The sequence below is a fragment of the Rutidosis leptorrhynchoides genome, chromosome 9 (assembly GCF_046630445.1).
Source record: "Rutidosis leptorrhynchoides isolate AG116_Rl617_1_P2 chromosome 9, CSIRO_AGI_Rlap_v1, whole genome shotgun sequence".
In the NCBI taxonomy this organism is placed as follows: Eukaryota; Viridiplantae; Streptophyta; class Magnoliopsida; order Asterales; family Asteraceae; genus Rutidosis; species Rutidosis leptorrhynchoides.
This window is the reverse complement of record NC_092341.1, coordinates 303,284,332-303,290,284: the sequence shown is the minus strand read 5'-3', so window position 1 is coordinate 303,290,284 and position 5,953 is coordinate 303,284,332.

The window sequence follows — 5,953 nt, the reverse complement described above, 5'->3', positions numbered from 1 at the left end:
ATAGCAATTTGATTCACTCAAAACGGATTTAAAATGAAGAAGTTATGGGTAAAACAAGATTGGATAATTTTTCTCATTTTAGCTACGTGAAAATTGGTAACAAATCTATTCCAACCATAACTTAATCAACTTGTATTGTATATTATGTAATCTTGAGATACCATAGACACGTATACAATGTTTCGACCTATCATGTAGACACATCTATATATATTTCGGAACAACCATAGACACTCTATATGTGAATGTTGGAGTTAGCTATACAGGGTTGAGGTTGATTCCAAAATATATATAGTTTGAGTTGTGATCAATACTGAGATACGTATACACTGGGTCGTGGATTGATTCAAGATAATATTTATCAATTTATTTCTGTACATCTAACTGTGGACAACTAGTTGTAGGTTACTAACAAGGACAGCTGACTTAATAAACTTAAAACATCAAAATATATTAAAAGTGTTGTAAATATATTTTGAACATACTTTAATATATATGTATATATTGTTATAGGTTCGTGAATCAACAGTGGCCAAGTCTTACTTCTCGACGAAGTAAAAATCTGTGAAAGTGAGTTATAGTCCCACTTTTAAAATCTAATATTTTTGAGATGAGAATACATGCAGGTTTTATAAATGATTTACAAAATAGACACAAGTACGTGAAACTACATTCTATGGTTGAATTATCGAAATCGAATATGCCCCTTTTTATTAAGTCTGGTAATCTAAGAATTAGGGAACAGACACCCTAATTGACGCGAATCCTAAAGATAGATCTATTGGGCCTAACAAACCCCATCCAAAGTACCGGATGCTTTAGTACTTTGAAATTTATATCATATCCGAAGGGTGTCCCGGAATGATGGGGATATTCTTATATATGCATCTTGTTAATGTCAGTTACCAGGTGTTCACCATATGAATGATTTTTATCTCTATGTATGGGATGTGTATTGAAATATGAAATCTTGTGGTCTATTGTTACGATTTCATATATATATAGGTTAAACCTATAACTCACCAAGAAACTGATTTCGATGTAACATATTTGTATTGTAAACCATTATGTAATGGTCGTGTGTAAACATGATATTTTAGATTATCATTATTTGATAATCTACGTAAAGCTTTTTAAACCTTTATTTATGAAATAAAGGTTATGGTTTGTTTTAAAAATGAATGCAGTCTTTGAAAAACGTCTCATATAGAGGTCAAAACCTCGCAACGAAATCAATTAATATGGAACGTTTTTAATCAATAAGAACGGGACATTTCAGTTGGTATCAGAGCGTTGGTTTTAGAGAACCAGAATTTTGCATTAGTGTGTCTTATCGAGTTTGTTAGGATGCATTAGTGAGTCTGGACTTCGACCGTGTTTACTTGAAAAATGATTGCTTAACAAATTTTGTTGGAAACTATATATTTTTAACATGTGAATATTATGTGATATATTAATCTCTTAACGCGTTTGATATTATGTGATAGATGTCTACCTCTAGAACAAGTCCCATTGACTCACCTAATAATAATGAAGAGTCAAATGTAAATTGGAATGATTCGTGGACTGATTCACAAGTTCCCGAAGAGGAACCGGAAGAAGAGTCGGAACCAGAAGAAGAATCGGAACCAGATGAAGAAATAGAACCGGTGGGGGAAATAATAAAACGGTTAAGTAAAAGAAAATCCTCAACCAACCGACCAAGGTTAATTATGGTCAATGGTGTTTCCGCTAAGGAAGCAAAATATTGGGAGGATTACCAATTCTCCGATGAATCGGATTCCGACGAGAATTCCGCTGATGTTATAGAAATTACCCCAACTGAATTTAAAAAGGCAAAAGAAAATAATAAGGGAAAGGGCATAAAAATAGAGAAATCTAATTCCAACCCCGATGAACTTTATATGTATCGTCAACCCCCGAAGTCCTTAAGTTGTAACAATGACCCGGGAACCTCTAAACCACCAGGTTTTTCTAAACCAATGTGGATAACGACGGCTCGTATTAGGGAAACATCATATATCCCTAGAAACTTGGCAAAACGAACCAAAACCGAAGAAGAAGAAACAAGCGAGTCGGAATAAGATAGTTGTATTCGTGTGGTGTAATATAAGTAATATAGTGTGCTTATGCTTTATGATATATGTAAAAATTGCTTGTATTAATAAGTATTTTTTTTTTATGAATCTAACTCTTGTCTATTTTACAGTATAAAAACACAAAATGGATACACAACCCAATATTTTAAGAAACCTACCCGGAGACATGATTGATGAAATCTTGTCTAGAGTCGGTCAGAATTCTTCGGCACAACTATTTAAGGCGAGATCAGTTTGTAAGACATTCGAAGAACGTTCCAAGAATGCCTTGGTTTATAAAAGGCTTTCCTTCGAAAGATGGGGGATATCACATTGGGAAATCCATAAGTTACGATGTGTTTACTTTGACGCATATATTGCGGGGAACCCAAATGCTATTTTACGCAATGGGTTAAGAAATTATTTTGACTCAATATATCCGAATATTGGACTTCGTGATTTAGAAAAAGCGGCTAACATGCAACATAAAGAAGCATGTTATGCTTATGGATTAGTAATGTTCCCTTCTCACCAAAGTAAGAACAAGAACATCGGGCTACGACTATTAAACAAAACGTTCCCACAAGTGACGGAGTCGGTAATTGGGGTAAGAAATGAGGTTTTTAGATTGTTACGGGACTGTTGGACATTACGTAACCCTCGTCCCTTTGACGACGTTACAACACGCTGTCTTATCAACGGCCATAATGGTTATGTTCCACAAGACCAAGGATGGGAAGTAATCCTAGTAAAACCAGAATGCATGACTTGTTTCTGGACGTATGAATTACGTGTCTTTATTGCCTTTGCTGAACGACTTGTGTACTAGCTAGAATTATCTTCACAACCATCTTATATCAAATTTATTGTGTGCTATATTTCATGCTATATGTAAAATAAGCGGTATTGTAAGCTTGTAAAATATTGTGTAAAAGTTTGAACGCGAAATATTATTATAATCAGTTTTTCATATAGAATTGTAGTAGTTGAATTGTATATTAGCTACTAAGTATGAACTTAACGGGTAGGTACTACCCGAATTTAAACTTATAAAACGCTAATATGAAGAAAAAGCTTTTATAAATGAGTTCATATTATGCTACGAAATACTATTAACTACTCTTAATATTCTGTATGATTAACTTGTTCCATTTGACTATTTTGAAGGAAATGGCACCGACTACTCGACACACCGTGAATATGAATGAAGAGGAATTCCGTACTTTTCTAGCTTCAAACATAGCCGCAGTACAGGCTGCGCTACATACCAACAATAACCTTGGATCTAGCAGTACAGGAAATCGTGTAGGATGCACCTACAAAGAATTCACTGCCTGCAAACCTTTGGAATTTGATGGATCCGAAGGACCGATCGGATTGAAACGGTGGACCGAGAAGGTCGAATCAGTGTTTGCCATAAGTAAGTGTACTGAAGAGGACAAAGTGAAGTACGCTACGCATACCTTCACAGGTTCTGCGTTAACATGGTGGAATACCTATCTAGAGCAAGTGGGACAAGACGATGCGTACGCACTACCGTGGTCAGTAATCAAGCACTTGATGAACGAGAAGTACCGTCCCAGAACCGAGGTCAATAAGCTCAAGACAGAACTTAGAGGGTTACGAACCCAAGGATTTGATATTACCACGTACGAAAGACGATTCACAGAATTGTGCCTATTGTGTCCGGGAGCATTCGAAGATGAGGAAGAGAAGATCGACGCGTTTGTGAAAGGATTACCGGAAAGAATCCAAGAAGATATAAGTTCACACTAGCCCGCCTCCATACAACAGGCATGTAGAATGGCTCACAAACTAGTGAACCAGATTGAAGAAAGAATTAAAGAACAGACTGCTGAAGAGGCCAATGTGAAGCAAGTCAAAAGAAAGTGGGAGGAAAACGGTGATAAGAATCACCAATACAACAACAACAGCAATTACAACAATAATCGCAACAATTATCCCAACAATCGCAACATCAATCGCAACTACAACAAACGGCCCAACAACAACAACAACAACAACAACAACAACAACAGCAACTACAACAATCATCCCAACTACAATAATAACCGCAACAAAAACAACAATCAGAAGCAGCTATGCCAAAGGTGTGAAAAGTATCACTCGGGGTTCTGCACCAAATTTTGCAACAAGTGTAAAAGAAATGGTCATAGCGCAGCGAAGTGTGAGGTCTACGGACCAGGGGTTAATAGAACGAAAGGAACAAATGGTGTCGGAACGAGTAATGGCCGAGGAAGTAGTGTCGGAGCAAGTTATGCCAATGTAGTTTGTTATAAATGTGGAAAACCGGGCCACATTATTAGAAATTGCCCGAACCAGGAGAACACGAATGGACAAGGCCGCGGAAGAGTTTTCAATATTAATGCGGCAGAGGCACAGGAAGACCCGGAGCTTGTTACGGGTACGTTTCTTATTGACAATAAATCTGCTTACGTTTTATTTGATTCGGGTGCGGATAGAAGCTATATGAGTAGAGATTTTTGTGCTAAATTAAGTTGTCCATTGACGCCTTTGGATAGTAAATTTTTACTCGAATTAGCAAATGGTAAATTAATTTCAGCAGATAATATATGTCGGAATCGAGAAATTAAACTGGTTAGCGAAACATTTAAGATTGATTTGATACCTGTAGAGTTAGGGAGTTTTGATGTGATAATCGGTATGGACTGGTTGAAAGAAGTGAAAGTAGAGATCGTTTGTTACAAAAATGCAATTCGCATTATACGAGAAAAAGGAAAACCCTTAATGGTGTACGGAGAAAAGGGCAACACGAAGCTACATCTTATTAGTAATTTGAAGGCACAAAAACTAATAAGAAAAGGTTGCTATGCTGTTCTAGCACACGTCGAAAAAGTACAAACTGAAGAAAAGAGCATCAATGATGTTCCCATTGCAAAAGAATTTCCCGATGTATTTCCGAAAGAATTACCGGGATTACCCCCACATCGATCCGTTGAATTTCAAATAGATCTTGTACTAGGAGCTGCACCAATAGCTCGTGCTCCTTACAGACTCGCACCCAGCGAGATGAAAGAACTGCAAAGCCAATTACAAGAACTTTTAGAGCGTGGTTTCATTCGACCAAGCACATCACCATGGGGAGCTCCTGTTTTGTTTGTCAAGAAGAAAGATGGTACATTCAGGTTGTGTATCGACTACCGAGAGTTGAACAAACTTACCATCAAGAACCGCTACCCACTACCGAGAATCGACGACTTATTTGATCAACTACAAGGCTCGTCGGTTTATTCAAAGATTGACTTACGTTCCGGGTATCATCAAATGCGGGTGAAAGAAGATGATATTCCAAAGACTGCTTTCAGAACACGTTACGGTCATTACGAGTTTATGGTCATGCCGTTTGGTTTAACTAATGCACCAGCTGTGTTCATGGACCTTATGAACCGAGTGTGTGGACCATACCTTGACAAGTTTGTCATTGTTTTCATTGATGACATACTTATTTACTCAAAGAATGACCAAGAACACAGTGAACATTTGAGAAAGGTGTTAGAAGTATTGAGGAAGGAAGAATTGTACGCTAAGTTTTCAAAGTGTGCATTTTGGTTGGAAGAAGTTCAATTCCTCGGTCACATAGTGAACAAAGAAGGTATTAAGTTGGATCCGGCAAAGATAGAAACTGTTGAAAAGTGGGAAACCCCAAAAACTCCGAAACACATACGCCAGTTTTTAGGACTAGCTGGTTACTACAGAAGGTTCATCCAAGACTTTTCCAGAATAGCAAAACCCTTGACTGCATTAACGCATAAAGGGAAGAAATTTGAATGGAATGATGAACAAGAGAAAGCGTTTCAGTTATTGAAGAAAAAGCTAACTACGGCACCTATATT